Raw genomic sequence first — 21,903 nt, forward strand, 5'->3', positions numbered from 1 at the left:
GTGGGAGGCAAATTGACCTTGAAGAGCTTCAAGAGTCAAGTGGTGAAGGAACCTCAGATACTGTCAGCCAACCTGAGGAGGAAACTCCTGTTGAGCCGATAGATGAGTCTGTACCTCCAAGACGATCCACTAGGGTGAGGAACACGCCTGAATTTTATTATGGTTATCACATCTCCACTGAAGGTGATACATTTATCAGTGATAGTACATTGATAGATTTGGATGAACCTAATAATTATAAGGAAGCCATGGCAGGCCCTGAGTCTGCAAAATGGAAGGAGGCTATGGACAGTGAGATTCAGTCCATGTATGACAATCAAGTTTGTAACTTGGTTGATAATGTACCCGGTCGTAAGACAGTAGGGTGCAAATGGATCTTCAAGAAGTAGACCGACATGGATGGGAAGGTACACACTTACAAAGCGCTACTGGTTGCAAAGGTATTTACTCAAACTCCGGGAGTTGACTATGATGAGACCTTATCGCCAGTAGCAAAGATTAAGTCTCTTAGGGTGTTATTAGCCATAGCTGCATCTCATGATTATGAAATATGACAAATGGATGTCAAAACCGCTTTCCTTAATGGGAAGTTGGCTAAGGATGTTTACATGGCTCATCCAGAGGGTTTTGTCGATCCAAAATACCCTAATAGAGTGTGTAAGCTTCAGAAATCCATTTATGGATTGAAACAAGCGTCTCGCAGACGTAATCTTTGCTTTGATGAGAAGGTCAGAGAGTTTGGCTTCTCTAGAAGTGAGGATGAGTCCTGCGTGTATGTTAGGGCCAGTGGGAGCATAGTAAGCTTTTTGGTGTTGTATGTGGATGACATACTTCTCATAGGAAATGACATCCCAACTTTCAAAGAGGTTAAGTCTTGGCTTGGGAAGTGTTTCACTATGAAGGACCTTGGGGAAGCTGCCTGTATCCTAGGGATAAGGATATTAAGAGACAGGAGTAAGAGACTAATTGGACTTAGTCAGAGTACCTATGTGGATAAGGTACTGAAGAGGTTCAGTATGCAAGATTCCAAGTAAGGAGAATTACCAATCCAGAGTAATGCCAAGCTAAGTAAGACTCAGAGTCTGAGTACAGAGGCTGAGATAGCTTAAATGAGTAATATACCATATGCTTCCGCCATGGGCTCGATCATGTATGCTATGACTTGTACTCGCCTTGATGTGGCCTTTGCTTTGAGCATGGTCAGTAGATATCAAGGGAACCCTAGCAAGGCACACTAGACAGCGGTAAAGAACATTCTCAAGTATCTACGGAGGACTAAGGACTGGGTCCTTACCCTCAGAGGCAATGATGACTTGAGAGTGGAAGGATATAGTGATGCTAGCTTTCAGACTGATAGGGTTAATTTCCGCTCTCAGTCGGGCTGGGTCTTTATCCTAAATGGAGGAGCAATTACTTGGAAAAGCTCCAAGCTGGAGACCGTAGCTGATTCAACTTGTGAATCAGAGTACATAGCAGCAAGTGGGGCAGCAAAAGAGGCGATACGGCTAAAGAACTTTATCGGAGACCTTGGAGTTGTACCAACTATAAAGGAGCCAATGGAACTTTTCTGTGACAGCGAAAGTGCGGTTGCTTTGGCTAAAGAACCAAGAGATCATGGGAGATATAGGCACATTGACAGAAAATACCATTTCATCAGATATAGAATAGAAGAAGGACTCCTCGTGGCAAAGAGGGTATCATTAGATGAGAACCTAGCAAATCCCCTCACGAAAGGACTGAGTAGGGTTAAGCATTTACAGCATGCGAGGCGCATTGGGCTGAAGGATGATATTAGTTTCAATAATTTGATTTCTGAAACTTGTAAAATGTAATTGACATTTGATGATTAAATAAAAGTTTTTATTTATTTATGAGTAAAAGTGTTACTATCTTGTGTTGATCGTTTACTATGTTTCAATTTTGCATATTTTGACTTCTAGAATAAGTATATTACTATTCAAACCATCCACAATCAGTCAAACTTTGAAAGTAGGTATTGATTTAAGACTGTCATGAATTTGGATTGTATGATTTGTCTAAAGTGCTTTAGACATAGCAATGGTTGCTACAACATTCATGAGTACTCATAAGGTCTGGTATAGGATTCAATCCACGCTCACTTACATCACTTCATGGAATTTATCTTGAGTGATCGTGAGACGGTAATATCATATAAATCTTCAAACCTAGAGATATGAGTTGTTGACTATGAGTTGGTTATCCATTGACTATATGAAAACGCATTCATAATTCGATGTTATAAAACGTGCTTTTATGTATAATTCAACAAGTAGTCAGTACAAGCATATTAGTCGAAGTTTATCTATTCCTTCTAGAAATAGAAGCGGTATATGGCCCCCTCGATGATTTGGTTTTGACTTATGTACCGGGCTCGGTCAGAACCTAATTGATGTGTTCAATTTAGTTCTAAGTCGAAACAAATCAGAGATCGAGAAACAAATGTTGGACAATAAGTAAGACCATGTTCCATGTGTTTGTCCGGCTGATATCTTGAGAGTAGAGGATTATATGATCACTTATCTTAAATGGCACATCATCATCATCTTAGTTCCGAGAGACTTTGAAAGAGCTATGATTACTAGTTAGATTTTGAAGTCATATATGCAGATAGAGTTATTAGACTTATCCAAGTGGGAGACTGTTGGATATAGTGTCTAAGTCCATAACTTTATTTGGAATGTACTTGACCCCACTCGGCATGGTCCATTTGGGTTGCATGGCATTGCAATACTTGGATAGACAAAATGAGAAAAACTACACTTGTGATTATTACTATATTATAAGTTCTAATTTATTAATAATAGTATTATATAATTAGTATTGATCAAGTATTAATCTAGTATTAATTTGGTGATCAAAGTGATACTAATTAAATACATAGGGCTGATTATGACAATCATCAATTCTTTTATGGTGGATTAATGATCCATGGTTTATGGTTTTGGTTATAACCATATGGATCTCCATGGATAGTCCATGGGAGTTACAAACCCATGGATCATGAGAAATGGAGAGTCATGACAATTAACAGTATTCCTGAGAAAAACCTAATTGTGACAACACTATAAAAGGAACCCTTTGGCTAGCAAAATCGGCTACCTAGAGTTCTTGTGAGGGCATAACTGATTCTTGAGTGTAGAAGTATTTTCTCAAGTTATTCAAGTTTTGTGGTGTTGTGTGAAGCATTTGAGGCATAACATTTTGGGTGTTAGGCTCACAAAGTCTTGAAGGAGTCCAAGCAACAACAAGGTATGTATTTATACTAGTTTTTATGTTTTATATATTCCCCATGCCATGCTAGTTAGGAAATAACCTTGAAAAAGAAATTTGAATGTATATAGAGAAAACATAGATTCAAGGTTATTAGGGTTGCATGTACACTTAGGAAGTGTTAGAATGCTCAAAACCCATCAGCTACCTCCCCTTTCATACACGACCACCAGTAACTCAATTTCAAATCCTAACACATCTTGGTGGCTCCCGGGAGTATAGAAAAACGAGACTTATGAACATCCTCCAACACTATCTGCGTTATCCCACCAGAAACTGGAACCCATACCTAACCACACTGGGTCAATAACCCTCGAATGTTGGTGAAAAACCTGTCGATCTCTCCCCTGATCCTTTCCTGCTTCCAGTTCTCCTTCCTAACTCCCTTTGCATGTGTCTCTGATCAGACCGACTTGCGGCTCATGGCATCCTCTACCACATTCGATTTACCTGGATGGTAAAGGATCTTGCAATCATAATCCCTGAACACGTCCAGCCATTTGCACTGCCTCATATTCAGGTTCGACTGGTCCATTAGATATCGTAAACTCTTGTAATATGTGTAGATAGTACAACCAACCCCATAAAGATAATATCTCCAAATCTTGAGGGCAAACACCATTGCCCCCAACTCCAGGTCATGAGTAGGATATCACGCCTCATGCGGCCTCAGCTGCCGAGATGCATAAGTAATCACTCATCCTCTCTACATTAGAGGATCGCCCCAAACTAGTGATGGATGCATCACAGAATACTACAAAATCCTCAACACACTTTGGAAGAGTAAACACTGGGGCCTCGCATAACCTCTGTCGAAGCGACTCAAGATCAACCTGCTGCTCGGGATCCCATCGAAAATCAACTCTCTTCTTCTTCATAAGATTGAGAGGTATTGCGGTCTTGGAGAAGTCTTGAATAAATCTCCGATAATATCCCACCAAACCCAAGAAACTCCTGATCTCTAAGGGGGATTTCGGAACCTCCCACTGCATCACAACCTTGATCTTGGTCGGATCGACCAAAATTCCATCATGGTTAATGAGATGTCCCAGGAACTAGACCTCTCGTAACCAAAACTCACATTTTGAGAACTTGGCATACAATCGTTCCCACCTCAATACTCCCAAAAGCTCTCGAAGGTGCTCCTCGTGCTGCTCTTTGGTCTTGGAATACACCAAGATATCATCAATGAACACCATAAAAAATCGGTCAAGCATCGGCCTTTACACCCGATTCACCAAATCCATAAACATTGCATGTGCATTGGTTAGCCCAAATGGTATCACCACTAACTCGTAATGCTCATAACAAGTCCAGAATATGCTCTTCCCATGTCATCCTTTCTCATCCTCACCTGATGATACCCCGACCTCAACTCGATCTTAGAGAACCAAGATGCACCCTGTAGCTGATCAAAGAGGCCATCAATCCACGGAAGGGGATAAAGGTTGTTCACCCTTAACTTGTTTAACTCTTGGTAACTAACGCACATCTCGTGTGAACCCGCCTTTTTCTTGACGAACATTATTGGTGCTCCCTACGACGAACTGTTGGTCTGGTGAACTAATTTCCTAACAACTCCTGAAGTTGAGAGGAAAACTCCTACATCTCGGGAGGCTCCAAGCGGTATGGCACCTTGGCAACCAGATCCACACCTGGCACTAGAGCAATCCTGAACTTAACCTGTCTCTCGAGAGGTACACCGGGTAGCTCCTCCGGGAACACATCGGCAAATTCCCTAACAACTAGTACATCACATAAGCAAGGTAACCCACACAACCATGCTGAATATACTATCGATCCCTGGCTGCCAAACACAACCCTGAACCAACCCTGGTACCCTTTCCATAGATAACTAGTTCTCCATCACTAGGGGTTCGAACTACCACTCACTGACCCTGACAATCGATCATGGCACCAAACCTGTTCAGCAAATCCATCCCCACTAGTACACACACATTCCCAATGGAGATACGGAGCAAATTAGTCAGATAAGGCACCCCGAAAATATCCAATACACAACCCTGATACACTCTGGATGTAGAAACCCCATGTTCATTGGTGATAGAAACCATCAACAGGCACTCAAATTCACTAAGAGGCATGCCAAGATCCCTACTAAAAGATCGAGACACAACGGACTGACTCAAGACCGAGTCAAATAACACAGGAGTAGGAAAAGAGTGCACTAAGAACGCACCTCTTAGAAGCATACACATAAGCATACCATAAAAATAATTGGTAGAACAATAAATAGAAACATACTGGTAATGATTTTTGGTGTTGCTCTGGCCTCCTCGGTAGTGAGCTGAAAAGAATGACCCTGAGCCCTCAGGGGCTTCGCCCTCCCCTTGAGCCCATCGGTGATCCTCAAAGTGGATCGCGCCAGGGCTATCGCCAGCTTGGCAACGAGCAATGAGTAGTTGACCTACATATGGCCAACCTGATCATAGTGGTAGCAAATCCCGGTACATGAAACAGCGGCCAGCTGGCGACAATCCCTCGTATAGTTCCCCTCCTTGTCACATTTGTGGCATACAGAATATGCAGACAAAGACCCTCGTGAACCTTAACGTACTTTCCACAAGTGTGGCCCCTCTGACCCCCAAACCTCACATCAGAGGCCTTAAACCACTTCGTTGCAGGCTACGACTGCACAGGGGCCTGCCTCTACTCCATCGTCTGGAGCTCCATCTTAATCTCACATCGCCTCGTGGCCTCCTAAAAATCAAGGAGTGATCCACAGCGCTGAGTAACCACAAACTGGAGGATGTCTGTCTTGAGCATGCCTAAGTACAAAAGTCATCTAAGCTTGCTTAGAAGTAGTAAATTCAAGGTAAAACATAGTTCCCTCTGTGAACATCTTGGTGATCTCGTCACCGACTTGGCCACCAGTTTCAGGTCCAAATACTCCTGGCGCATCCTCTCCCACTCCACCAATGGAACATATCTCGAGCGGAACATCTCAGTGAACTGATCCCATGATATTGAAACTTGCTTCTTTGGGGTATATAAACTAGTAACCAGCCTCCACCAATCCTTCGCTCTAGACCAAATAAGGTTTAGAGCACACTTAACCTTCTGGTCAGCTAGACAAGATCAGTTAAAGAAACATCCCTCATCATCTGATAGCCACCTCATGGAAATTATTAGATCCTAAACCCCTTCAAACATTGGTGGCTTTGGACTATCAAAGTCCCGATATTGAAAAGCTTTCCCAATGCCAATCCCGGCCACAACGACGAACGCGGTAGCTACAACAACGACAGTCTTAGAAAGTGCAACATATCGGTCATTGAAGAAATCCATCATAGAGGTATTGATAGACTCAAATAGCTCCAGTATCTGCCCATGGACAATAGAAATAACCTCCTCACGAATCATCTGCCTAACTCGGTCCTTAGTCAATCCTGGCCTATCCTGGCCACCTGTCCCGATTCCTAATCTGGATCCTACTTCAAATCGCCTCGTAACTACCATATTGAAAATAAACCAGGGAGATATCAAATAACATGCATATCATATCATACGAGCCATATCCAACAAAACCCTAGGGGTTGTGACTTCCTTGATACACGTCTGGGTCCTGTGCTTCTGGTAGTACGGGCCCATACTACCTTCCAGGCCTACCCGTGTTTGTCTCAGAAGATTATCACAACAACCCTAACATCATTCACTATATTACACATACACCCTATTCTCAATTCCTAGAGAAAGGCTAGACATCCCTCGACTGGTCGGCTGACCCCATATAACATATCTATGATACTTCCACCAACCCTGCAGCACTCGTGTATGCTAATCATAGATAACCTTGGATCCTATAGACAGTCGAATACTTGATTCTACCCAACGCCCACAACCAAACAAGGAATAGAAAATAAGGCTAAATCGAATATTCTCATGCTATAAAATCTTAGTTATGTATAATTTTGATACATACACTAAGTAACTATAGTAATGATGTCAATTTCATATTAGGAAGAATCCTAGGCTATCAGGCATCATATAATCAGACAATTTTATCATGTAATTCCTGAAGCTCCCAAGCCTATAACTAGCATGTTGTTCTACTTAACATAATAAAAGTTAATTGTGTGGTAACTTGGGGTATACTTACTGGCTCCAGCGGATCATACACACCGCATCCTTCCTTGGTTACTTTTGAAAACAATTTTTTAAATCATTTTGAAACCTTTGCAGACCCTTAGTTTCATTTTGCACTCTCATGAATGCTTATCCAATTCTCTGAAACTTTGGCTCTGATACCAACTTGTAACATCTCAAAAATCACAACAATTTTAAAACCCATGATCATAAAACGTCTATGTAACATCCTAAAAACAAGACCCAAAAATTTCACTTTTAATTTAATAAAAACAATATCCCGAAACATCATCATACATCCCAAGTGGAACAAATGTATCAATACATCACAAAATATAAAAATTATCATGAAAATGCGGAACAATATCGCATGCGCACTGCAATCACCGCGAACTCTTTCCCTTTGCATTAGAAGTACCTGAAACATAAATTGAAAACCATAAGCATGAAACTTAGTGAGTTTCCCAAAAATACCACACACCACACATATCATGCATATAATGGGCCCCACCCTAACTCGCATAATGGGCCCCGCCAACTGAGTATAACGGGCCTTGCCCTAACTCATATAATGGGCCCTGGCCACTGAGTATAACGGGCCTCGCCCTAACTCGCACAATGGGCACCGCCCATCATACAAAGATACAAGTATTACAAGTAATAGCATACAGATTATCCATTGGGCCCCACCCACTAAGAATACAAACACATACACATGAATGAGTCACGTAGAGATTGTTGGGGTTCGAAGTTTGTGAGATGTCGAAATTATCTTTGTTATTTGTAATGTCGAAATTTGGATTTTATTTTTCTTTTAAGGAATACTTTTGTAACAAAGCTTAGATTTTGAATTCCTTATAGTTTTGTGCTTTCAGTTTTCTATATAAATATTGGAAGGATACTTTAGAGGTTATATTTAGATCTCTTGTACTAAATCATTAGATACTATGATTTTGTTTGATTACTTGATTCAATCGGAACTACATTTGGTATCAAAGTAGGAGTCAAACTGTTTTGATCTAATTTTCTTCTGTTTCAAAAGTTTTTTGAATCTCATTCTAGATTCAAAAGTTTCAAAACTTTTGATCTAGAAAATCTTTGTAGATCTTCAGTTTTGATTTGATTCTGCATATCGATTGACAAATCGAGTGTTCGGTGTTCATTTGTTGTTTAATTTGTCGTGTTAATCTCAAATTTCTCAAGCTTTTCTCTGAAATTGTCTGTACATCAATGGCAAACTTCAACATGAATACCATGACTTCTTTCTCTCATTTTATAGTTTCTTCAACTAAGATTCCTATGCTTATTCCAGAGAATTACGATCAATGGGCAGATCGAATGGTGGATTACTTGAATGGACTCGATGAAGAGCTATGGAAGTGCATTACTGATGATGTTCATCCACCTTCATCTATTCAAAGTTTTGGAAATTCTACATCAACTCAAAGTGTTACTGAACACATTGAAAGGCTATAGAAGAATGAGAAAAGGTGCATGAGACAGTTTCGTGGCGCTCTTCCTCCTGTGGTGTATAATTACGTTCGAACATGTAAAACCTCAAAACAAATCTGGAATACACTTCGAGGAAAAGTCTCGGGGTAGTGAGAAGACCAAAATCAGTTTAGTCAAGCAATGTCTAATGGAATTAAGGGAGTTTAAGCTAAAAGAGGGCAAGTCGATCGAATTGTACTATGATCGTCTAAATGATCTCATCTACAAGTGTAATAGGTATGGAATTACCAGGTCCACTATGGAATACAACTTTACTTTCATAATGGGACTTCACAAGGAATGGAGGAATGTGAGTTTGATGATGAAAACACAACAAACCTTCAACGTTTTTACTCATAATGATCTTTACTATCTGCTAAAAGCTCACGAAACCGAAGTAAATGAAATTGTTGAAGAGTCAAAGATCAATCTACGAGGTCCATTAGCATTGGTTTTGAAAGTATCAGGAAGAGTAGGTGAGATGGAAGATACCCAGAAGGAAAGTTTCGAAGATGAAGGTATTATCGCCAACTCTGATGACGAAGAGGTGGCTTTTTACTCCAAAAACAGAGTAAAGAAGTTTTATAAGAAGCCATTTAATGCAAAATCAAAAGTTGGTGAAATGAAGGGAAGTAACACTAGAAAATCTAGTGATGAGAAGAAATTTAAGAAGAAAGAGGTTAAGGGTGAAGATTCGAAACAAGAGAAAAAGCTAAAAGGTGATAATGTCATGGAGCAAATCACATGGACAATGATTACATGCTAAAGAAGAAAGAAGAAAAACTAAATAGGGTTAAGGATGAGGCATACTACTCCGAAAAGCTTGAAGAAGTGAGGGCAAGGTCGAAAAGGATGTCTCTGGTGGCAAGAGGAGAAGATGAGGATGAGGGCAAGTACCAAATATGGTCTTTTGGCTTTGATGATGAAGAGATGAGAAATCCGACACATGGAGCCATGTTTGCAAATTTTGAGGAGGATGAAGAAGAAAAGATTACTAGTCGTTGCTTTGTTTCGACATCAGCAGACAAAGAATCAATGACTTCGAAGGTACATTCTCTACTTTAATCCTTTAGTATTCCTTCAAGTGCTTATAATTCTATATTAACTGAGTTTGATGATGTTGTTACTTATGCTAATAATCTAGTGATCTCTGCTAGCAATGAGGCTAAAAAATATAGTACTCAGTTACTAGAAACATAAAGGATGTTGGAGGCAAAGAAGGCTAAAATAGATCATCTAGAGTTGCAAAAAACGAACATCATGATTGATAGAGACAGTTTGAATACAAATAATAGGATTTTGTTAAAACAAAGGAATATTTACTATAATTATGCTAAAATACTCTATTGTAAGTTGATTGAATTGCATCACTCAAGTGACATAAGTAAAGAACAACATAGGATACTTCTACCATACTTATCTTTCTAAAGGGAAAAAGTAGATGCAACTTCTTATGATTGTGAGATGACTATTTCTAACTTTGATAAAGTTCCCGATAATCGATATCCCTATGGAATATAGAAAATCGATGAACATCTAGATGCTAATGATCTTGTTGATATAGTTAATAAGACTTTGACTGTAAATGAACAAATCAGGATTTTGAAAAGACTGAGAATTCGACTTCTAAATCTCAAAACAACTTTCCTGATATCGAAGATGCCAATATTAGTGAAATTGAAGCAGAGGAAGTTGTCGACTGTTCTCAGTTATCTGTCATTAATGTCAAATCATTAGCTAAGGGTAACGAAAAATGTCATGATTCAAATATTAAAGTTGACAATGATCAACCCTCTACTGAGAATGTTTTTGACCCTGACCATGTGACCGTCAAAGATAGTTAGACTGACAGTGATGATGATGACGATGTTTCGAGGGAAACAATAGATCCAAATGTTTCGAAAGAAATAAAAATTCCTCGAATTGTTAACGATCCGAAGTATGAAGAAACAAAGAAATTTGACAAAATTATGAAAGAAAAAGGTTCTCATTATCTTAAACCTAATTCAGTGGTTTATCCAAACTTCAATTGCATTGATAATGTTGTCTTTCCAAACCAAGTTTTTGTCACAAAGGGTAATGGAGATAGTGTGAAACCAGAGATAAACAAATTGGTTGAAGAGGATAATAAGAATGCTTCAACTGAAGGATTTTTCTCAAATCAAAGCAACTTTGAGAACAATATTACCAAAAACTCATACACATTTCAAAGACAAAAGGCAAATCGAACTTGGGTGGTTAAAAATGAATCGTAAAAAGTTGAGAAACAAAAAGATTCAACAAAAATCACAAGAAAATGGGATTTCAATGAATATGTAACAACCGAAAATTTCCAACCAATTTAAACTTTTCAAAAATAACCTGTTTCCATTAAATTATTAGAAAAAGGTTTTCAATACAATTTATTTAGAGTATTCCCAGAATCATATCACAACATAAACATGAGGAGTGGTACGATCATGCCTTCGCCTTGCCACGGTCTCCTGAAGAACCTGAAAAACATTAAACCACAACTGTAAGCCTGAAAGCTTAGTGAGATATCCCCAAAATACCAACCACATATACCATACACGCATAACATGCCATATCATATTCGGCCACAAAACAACCATGCACTTCGGGTCTACTGTGTGACTGGTCCGCCGCACCGGCCAACAGTCCGCCTGGTCCACCCTCCGAGTTTAGCCATATACATCGAGTCTGCAGTGTGATTGGTCCGCTCACACCGGGCCTTCAATCCACCTGGTCCACTCTCTGAGTCTACAGTATGACTGGTCCGCCCGCACCGGGCCTTCAGTCGGCCTGGTCCGCTCTCCGAGCCTCGGCACGTCTGGTCCGCCCTCTTAGGGCCTACAGCCTATCGGGACTGCTCGCTGGGCCTTCGGGACAACCGGTCCGCCCTGGGTATCTTGGCCTACAACACAAAGCAGGACCCGCCTCAACCCAACTCTAGTCCAACCAACCATGTGCACATAAACATACAATCATAGATCAATTCACAATCAACAAGCCGATCTAACAGATCACATAACATATCATCATCCTAACCAGGATACCGACCTAACCGGTCACTAGCATAGTATCACCCTACATAACAGGATACCGACCTCAACCAGGTCTCTAACACATACCATCCTAGCTACCAGGATGCAAACATATCAAAGCAATAACATAGCAACAAATACCCGGATCTCAATCCGATAAAGGGCCGGCCTTGGTGCCTTAGACCCTGTTGATATAGTGAGGATAAATCACCTCGCAACTGCCGACTGAATAGATAAACCCGTGCTACTCCGACCACTGATAAGATCTCCACCACTCGCCAACCACCAAAACACTGAACTCAAAACAATATCCAACAATTACAAAATGCCCCTGGAGAATAACTGGTCAACCCTTGGACAAATTCAAAGTCAAAGTCAACCCCTGACTGACTCTACTCGCCGAGTCAACCCATTGACTCGCCGAGTCCACATACACAGAATTTCCCCCATCCGCAACTTAACTCGCCGAATCACCCCAAGACTCGCCGAGTCCAGCAACTTTGAGTCCTTTCTCACTCAACTCACCGAGTCATCCCTTGACTCACCGAGTCACAGCTCAACCAGAAGAAACTTGGACCTCACGACCAGACTCGCCGAGTCCAAGAACAGACTCACCGAGTCTAAGGCCATCTTCAACCTACTCGCCAAGTTGTTCTTCCAACTTGCCGAGTTCCAGTCCATCTTCAAGCAACTCGCCGAGTACACCTTTGTGACTCGCCGAGTGCCTCTAGATCTCATCCCAAACAGAACCTTCCAGGCCATGCAATTGATCCAAAACGTAGATCTAGCCTCCTACAACCCATCCATCACGTAAAGTGGCAAACTTTACGTGAATCCAAAGAGATCTAGGCATTTTACACTTTAGGGATAGGGTTTGAGACATGATGGCTTCACCAAACACTAAAAAACAGGGACTTTAATGCACTTAAGACCTCCTCCACTCCAGATCTGAGGTAGCAACCTCAGATCTACTCTTCAAACTCAAGATACCACAAGCTAAGCCTCCCATACATTCCAAGAATCATGAATCTAGAAGAATAACAGCCCAAGAACGAGATTATACCTTAAAAAGGAAGCCCCAACAGCAATGAAATCTGAATCCAAGCAAAGCCCCTTGCTCCAAGCCTCCTAACTCTCCAAGATCTTCCTCCAAATCTCTTTTCCAAGGTTCAATTGCACTCCAATCCTTCACACTCGCGTTTCTAGGGTTTTCTGGACTTAAGGGAAGGTAAGGAGGCTAGGGAGAGGGCATAATGTCCTTTATATAGGGCTCATCCTCCGAAATTAGGGTTTTCTCCACTCAGCACCAATTCACCAAGTCCAGCCGCCGACTCGCCGAGTTGGCCACTTAACACGCGACCAAAATCGCGACCCTACTCGCCGAGTCCACTCGTGGACTTGCCGAGTTGCCCTTTCCAATTTACACTTTTAGCCCTTCAACTTTACTCTTGATATTTCGGGATGTTACAGAATAAGGCACGAAACAAGGCTTATTGGAATACTTATGTGTCTAAAAAGAAACAACAAAATTTATTCTTCCAAAACGTCTAAAAATAGAAAGTCTGAATCCGTTAAGACAAAGTTACAAAATTCATTTTCTGGTGAAAAGAAATCAATGTCAAAACCTTCGAAATCACAAAAAGATTTTTCTAAAGACAAGGAACAAGTTTTGAAACCAAACCAAAAATCAAATGTTCAAACTTCTTATCATGAGAATTATGTGAAAAGTCAACAAAAAGGTTTTATTAAGAACTCAAACAATCAAAGGTTTTCACAAAATAATTTTCAGAGAAGTGATTTTCGATCAAATGAACAAAAGAATTATCATAGTGTTCCTTATTAGAATCAATTTTCAAATTCACAAATAGTTTTTCCAAAAAAGAATGTTTTATATCAAAGCCGATTTCCAAATCGTTATAATCCTCGTGTTTCGACAAGAAAGCCAAGAAGACATTTTGAGAAATTGAAAGTTTAAGGGAGGAGAAATGAATCTTTTCAGACTGATCAACCTCAATTTCAAAACCCACCTTTGAAACAAACCACAAAAGCAATGTTTGTGAAAGGAAAAACAGATGTGCAAAATATAAATCATTGGTTGGAAGGAAAGGGAAAGAGTTTTCATCTGGGAAATTCACTCAAGAACAGATTAAGGATGCATATGAGAAGTATTTGAATGAATCTTCAAATGGAAGTTCTTCTTCAAAAGAATCAAATCCTTATGTTCAAAAATGGAGAGAAGTTTCGACATAAAAAGTCAGTAAGAGAGAACCTAAGAAGAATGAGGTGCACGTTGATGTTGAATTTAAATCTTCGGATGATTACATTTCGATACCCTTAAATAATGATGTGGACTTAATTGATAGTGTCAAAACTAAAGTTCAAAACTGGATAATTGGATCTTCGATACATCAAGCTTTTTATTCAAATATCCCAGGACCCAAACAACCTTGGGGACCTAAATTCTTTAAATTATTGCTTGTTTTGTGTATGCTATGGTGGTTGGCATTTACTATGATCTACTGGTGGATTATGCAACACAAATTTGGGATGAATTTATTAAAAGTATTGAACATACAATTGATGTTGATGGGGTCTCGTGTGCTCAATACTGGAGTCGTATTCTTCTATGCGTCTATGATAAAGAGGGTGTTCAAGTGCCTGAAAATGAAGAAACTGTTGGGTTTTCTTTATATCAGTTTCCTAAAACTGTTGAAGATGATTCTGAACTTTTTCCAAGTATTGTTAGGATTCCAGATGTCATGCTTCGAATGGTTGATCCTATAAATCCTATCTTGGTTAATTACTTAACAATGATTAATCCAGATGTTGAAACTTCGGTGTTATTCACAAAGACAACTGAAGGTCCTTCCAAGAAAAGAAGAGGATCAAAGAAGGAAGCTCACTTAAGTCCTTCAAAAGCTAGTATGGCTATAACAGAAAGGAAATCTCCAAACAAAGTCATTGTGAAAGTGAAGGCATGAAAGAAAAACTCAACGCTAATAGTCACTGATTTAGCTAATCCTTTGAAGGATGTAGTACCTTCGAAGACCGGGGTTCTCAAAAGACATAAGAAATGGGCTCACAAATCTCGTCATTCTCCTGATAGGTCTGGGAGTTTTTCACCATCATTTGATCGAAAACCTCAGGTTGGTCGAAAAGGGGTTCTCATTCGTGAAATACATGTCCCTGTTTCTCCACAAACGAAGAAAAGGAGAGCAGAAGATATGGCGAAAAAGATCTCAAAGAAACAAAAGAAGCAAAGGAAATTGTTGTTACAAGAAGATTCAATTGATGAAGAAGTACTTCCTGAAACACCACTTGCAGATACAATATTGGGCCATTCTTCATGTGTGAGACTGGAAATCTTGATGGTTCTGTGAAAACTTCTACAGTGGACATAACCATTAATCACGGTGAACAACCAAAGATTTAGACTCCTGAGCAGACAACGGTCATACCACTTGAGGTTTTGCATACCAAATTATTTAATGAGAAGGTTCGAATCTCCTGCATCTATGAAAACATAGGTGAAAATGACAACAAGGGTGATGGATTTTCGACAAATGAAGCCCAAGGTAACCCTTCCCTTGTCGTATCGTCTACTTTCGAAACCTCAAATATTGATACTTTAGTTTCAATACCACCATTAATTGTTCCCAGTACATCTCATATCCCTTTATCTACTGATTCTCCTACTTTCGATACAATTATGAAACAACCTATTACTTCCTTATCCCCATCACAATCTACAAAAGAACCCATAACAGTTCTTGATGAAGAAACTGGCGATTGCGGGTTTGTTGGTTCTTTTGCTGACATCAAGTTTGATCCCAATGAGGAGACCATTCCCAACAACATGCTCATGTCTGGGAAACAGTTCAACATTTTAAATCGCAAGCTCAATTCTCTACTACAATTTCAAGTTGATGCATTTTCGGGTATTGAGGTGGATATTTTGTTGAAAGCCCAAGAGCTTCATCTTCTCAACAAGATTCATCAGTCTGACAAAAACAACGAATTACAGGTCAAGTCTCAATATGATACATTCAATGGTGAACTGAATGAATTGAAAACTGTTGCCAAACAATGACATGTTTTGTTTGTTAAGGATGTCAAAACTATTCGAGAAAATGTCAATCGAAAGCTTGAAGAATTAAGATCAAACTTGGCAAAGGAATTACAGGACGTGACAAGTAGCTACTCTTCAATTCTCGAGAAGGTGGACATTATTGTTGGGTCTGTAACTAAAATAGATCAATCTTACAGTTTTATGCTTCCGAAGATGGATGCACAGGCAGAATTGTGTAACGCCTGTGTTTCAGGTCTATGCAGTAGTAGATGATGTAATAGTCTAGGTCAACTATTTTAACTTTTTCTGAAGTAATAAAGATGAAATATTTGAGTATTATGTGAATTATGTGAGTTTATATGCTTGTTACTTATTTATATATTTATGATAAATAAAGGATAAATATAAGCATCAAAATTAAAGTGTTACATAAACCCGATATCTCTACATAAAGTTGTAGTGGTCGAAACAAGGATTATGGGGATATAAAGAATGCCGAAATCCGAGTTATAACGAAGTAGTTATGACCCGTCGAAGTTTCGCGACGGAACCGACACGGCACCGGGAAGCGTAAATAGTGAATTTATGATAGAGCAATTTTTAGGCTTAGCGATCTAAACAAAAGTGATAGAATACTTTAAACCAACAGTGTCCATAAAAAGAACGCCCAAATCTGACATCGTATGAGGAAGTTATGATTTTTCGAAGTTTCGACTTAGCAGTGTACAACTCGGAGTTCAAATATTAGATCGAGTGGTTTTTAGCCGACACAACCAAAATGAGAACTGAAGAACTCGTTAATAGTAGCATAACGATAAAAAGACAGACGAAAACGGAAGTCGGATGAAGAAGTTATGAATTTTTAACGGACAAACCCTGTCCCGACTTGTTAAAATTTAACTTTTAAAATAAATCAAAATTAGTCGACAGAGTCTAAACGAAATTTGTATAGTACGTTCCCGCCTACGCGTGGATATAAAGAACGTCGAAAACGGAGCTTGTATGAGAAAGATATGAATTTTAGAAGTCGGGAAGCAAAATTGCGAATCTGCGAGAAGGTTGATGGCGGGGCCGCATCTGCTCTGTTGCTTGTTGCCCAAGGCTTCGCTTCGGATCTTGACACGTCGCATCTCGGACGCCCAACATTCACATCCGATGCCCCGCGTACGAGTACGCCTCACGTACGAAGTCCCTACGTTGCGCAGTCTAGCCTTGCTCAGTCTAGAAGAGTCTACGTCGCCCCACCGAAGTCGCGCCATCTGTCACCTTATCTGAAGCTACGTCCAACATAGCCTTTCTGAGCGCCCAACGTAAAGTCCGAACTTTGGGCCTATAAAAGGGGACCGAGGCTGCCATCTGTTTCACACCAAAATTCACTCTCTCTAGTTTCTTTTTCTCTTTAGGACCCCAAACCCCCCTAAACCCTAGGTAAATGCCCTAGCACCCAAAGGAAGCCCCGAGGCTCCCAGTGTCCCGAGAAAAAGGATCTTTCGGTTCGGAAACGCTGCTCCAAGCAAATCCCGGTTTTCTATAAAACCCATTGTAAGTGAGCTATGCCTATGCTATTTTTAGTATAGGTTTTATTTAATTATAGTAACGTTATTAGAAACTTATAATGAGTACTTGGGCTATTATTATGGGCTATATAAATATTGTTTAATGTTATATATTAGTAATAATAGCTAAAATATTAATTAGCTACGGTTAACATTAGACTAAACCCTAGTGGTATTGATACTAGGTTTTGTCAAGGGAAATTGTTTAGAGATAACGAAGCGCCGTCCGAGTACCGAGTCACCACCTTAATAGGGGAGTGCATAGTTACTTTCATCTTACACATACATATGAAGTATTTTATTTAAATTATGTGCTGTGTGTACATATTATCTGTATACTTGCTATCTATGTTGGATGAACGAATTTATACATGTTTTAAATCATTTAAACTGTATATGTATTTTATATCTACAAAATGTGTTGGTTAAACTTGGGTAGATGTAAGAGTTTTTGTGTGACAAAATAAAATAATGTGAGGCCTCGTTATAGATGTTATTGATGACCATTGACCCAGTTATCTAGCGGAGTATAGATGACAACCACAGACTATTGTAGACAGTCCAATAGAACACTAGCAGGCTCGCAACCTGTAGGTGATTATTTGAACTGTGTGCTCACCAGTAGTACTCTATCCGCCACATGTTTGCCTTATTTGACATGAATTGCTAAGGAATCCCTGAAGCATGTGTTGTCACCACGATGAAAGTCCTTAGACTAGGTCCCTTGTGTTGGATGTTTTAGGGACGTATAGTGAGGATAACGGGAACGGGTAATTGGGTTTGTTTGGTTTGATAAAGTTACTAAATTTATTTATTGTGGGTTGAAAACCCTATGTTCTCACCAGGCTCCCAAGCCTGACCCACTCAGTTCTTGTATAACAGGTAGTGGCGCATGAGCATAGATGTTTGGATGAGAGATAAGGGATTATAGGCCTGTAAATACGAAATAATGTAGTAAGGCTTATGTTGTACAGTTTATGGTTTTGATTTGTATCGAACATGACATCCCGAGTCTTTTAATGAAATACATTTCTACGGAAATGTTTTGATAAATCTTTATCATATTTTTTTTTGGGAACAAATTCCGCAACTCTTCTATTTAAAATGTTACTCTTAGTTTCAAATAAAGCATAAACAAAATCGGTCTTTTTTGGCTGTGAAAATGAGGATGTCATAGTTGGTATCGGAGCATTAGATTAAGCGAACTAGGAATTTGTAGGATTTCTAGGCTTAAACTGAGAATGCTAAGCGATGATTGTGAGATGTGAGCACTAGCTTCTTTTAGGAATTATTCCTAAAATACTTTTATGTGCTAAATGCTTTGTGCCTGATATGTTGCTATTTGTTCGGATCTATGGTCTATTGCCGACCGGATCTGGAAACCTTATGTATTTAGGATTCTAAACGTACGACTACGATACTAGAACTAACATGTAAATGTTTCAGAGGGATAAGGATGATTTAAATGACCATCTTAAATAAAGGTCTAAATTCACCTTATTCGGTGTATAAATCAAAATGGCGAGAACTCGTAGTGGAGCCGAGAATGCAAATGGAAACAGAAACCATCCTCCAGTGATTGAACAAATACCGGTTGTGGTAGCCGCTCCTGAGGCATTAACAATGGCCGAAGTGCAAGCAATGATCCAGATGATGTTGCATCGTCAAATGGAGGAAACCAGACGTTTTCTCCAATAGAATCGAGAAGAAGCTACCATACCGATCGAACAACCCAAGTTGAACGAAACGCAGTATGAGGAGGGGAACTACAGTGGGACCGTTGGTCAAGTCAACCCCCCAATTGTTTGACAAAACAACCAAGATGACAGAGTCGAGAGGAATGGATGCAAGTACAAGGATTTTCTAACTTGCAAACCATCAACTTTCACTAGAAAGGAAGATCCGATCGGAGTCATGGATTGGATCTCGGAGATGGAGTTAGCTTTCATGAAGTGTGGTTGCAGAGGCAAGATACAGACCACCTTTGTTGTACGCCAGTTCCAAGGAGGCGTTGTGCATTGGTGCAATACCCTGGGGAAGAGTCTAAGCCCCAATGAGCCCCTGCAACTGACATGGGCAGAGTTTTTGGTGCATATCAAACGAAAGTACTGCTTATCCAGAAACTTGCTTGAGTTAGAGAACCAAGTCCTAACCTTGAAGAAAGGAAGCATGTCGATTGATGAGTACACCAACAACTTCACATAGAAGATGGAGTTCGCCTTGCGTCTTGTTCCGGATGAGCTGACGGAAATCGACAAGTATGCGAAGGGACTTTCATGGGAGTACGCGGTGCCAGTGCGTCAGGCACCTACTATGGAGGAAGCTATCTAGGTTGCCAAGTCTGTGGAGGATATGATTAAGGGAAGAGATACCAGCAAGGTTGAGGTTGGCGAGAAGAGGAAATTTGAAGGGTCTGCTAAACCCAACAATAAGAAGAGCAAGTTCGGTTCAAAGAAGTTCGGGGGAGGATGAAATGAATCGAAATGGTGCGAGAAGTGCAAGAAGAAGCACTCGAGGAAATGTAGCGAGGAAGTGACCTGCTACAAAATGTGCGAAGACGGGGCATTACGCTAATGAGTGCATTGCCAGTAAAAGGGTGTGCTACGAGTGCCGTCAGGAAGGACACATTGCAAGGGATTGCCCGAAGAAGAAAGAGGCGGCAAGGCCCAACATTCCACCAAAGCAGAAGGCGAGAGCCTTCCAGATGACGCTCAAGGTTGCGAAGGAGGCAGCAGACATATCAGTGGTGTGTGACTATCCGGAAGTCTTTCCCAAAGATCTTCCTGGATTACCGCCTTATAGACAAGTGGAGTTTCGGATAGACTTGTTACCAGGGACACCACCAATAGCAAAAGCACTGTACTGATTAGCACCGACAGAGATGAAGGAGCTTATGATGCAACTTCAGGAGTTGTTGGACAACAGTTTCATTCGACCTAGTTCATCACCCTGGGGAGCTCCAGTGTTATTTGTGAAAAAGAAGGACGAAATCATGAGAATGTGTATAGAATATCGAGAGCCGAACAAGGAAACGGTGAAGAACAAGTATCCATTGACAAGGATTGACGACCTATTCGATCAGCTACAAGGTTCGAGCTACTTCTCAAAGATCGATCTTAGGTCATGATATCATCATCTAAAGGTAAGAGAGCAGGATATTAAGAAGACTGCATTCAGAACAAGATATGGACACTACGAGTTCTTGGTTACGTTATTCGGACTAACCAATGCTCTAGCAACGTTCAAGGATTTGATGAATAGGGTTTGTAAACCATTCCTTGATAAATCTGTGATAGTGTTCATAGATGACATTCTCATCTACTCGAAAATCCAGGAGGAGCATGGACAACATCTACGAGAAGTGTTGGAAGTCTTGAAGAAGGAGAAGTTGTATGGAAAGTTCTCCAAGTGTGATTTTTGGATCCGAGAAGTCCAATTCTTGGGTCATGTGGTTAACCAAGAAGGGATAATGGTTGACCTGACAAAAATCAAAGTGGTGATGAAGTGGGAATGACCAAAAAGTCCCACATCCGACGCCCTGCGTACGAAGTCCCTACGCTGCGCGGTCTAGCCTTGCTCGGTCTAGAAGAGTCCACGTCGCCCCACCGAAGCCGCGCCATCTGTCACCTTATCCGAAGCTACGCCCAGCGTAGCCTTTCTGAACGCCCAACGTAAAGTTCGAACTTTGGGCCTATAAAAGGGGGCCGAGGCTGCCATCTTTTTCACACCAAAATTCACTCTCTCTCTCTAGTTTCTTTCTCTCTAGGAACCTAAACCCCCCCTAAACCCTAGTTAAACCCCCTAGCACCCAAAGGAAGCCCCGAGGCTCTCCAAGACCTATGAAAAAGGGTCTTTTGGTTCGGAAACGCTGCTCCAAGCAAAGCCCGGTTCTCTATAAAACCCGTTGTAAGTGAGCTATGCCTACGGTATTTTTAATATAGCTTTTATTTAATTATAGTAACGTTATTAGGAATTTATAATAAGTACTTGGGCTATTATTATGGGTTATATAAGTATTGTTTAACGCTTATATAATAGTAATATTAGCTAGACTATTAATTAGTCACGGTTAACGTTAGAATAAACCCTAGTGGTATTGATACTAGGTTTTGTCTAGGGAAATTTTTTTTGAGATAAGGAAGCACCGTCCGAGTACTGAGTCACCACCTTAACAGGTGAGTGCATAGTTACTTTCATCTTACGCATATATATGAAGTATTTTATATAAATTACGTGATGTGTGTGCATATTTTCTATATACTTGCTATCTATGCTGGATGAACGAATTTATACATGTTTTAAATGATTTAAACGGTATATGTATTTTATATCTACAAAATATGTT

This window comes from Lactuca serriola, chromosome 4, assembly GCF_051521515.1.
Source record: "Lactuca serriola cultivar US96UC23 chromosome 4, Lser_US96UC23_V15, whole genome shotgun sequence".
Lineage (NCBI taxonomy): Eukaryota > Viridiplantae > Streptophyta > Magnoliopsida > Asterales > Asteraceae > Lactuca > Lactuca serriola.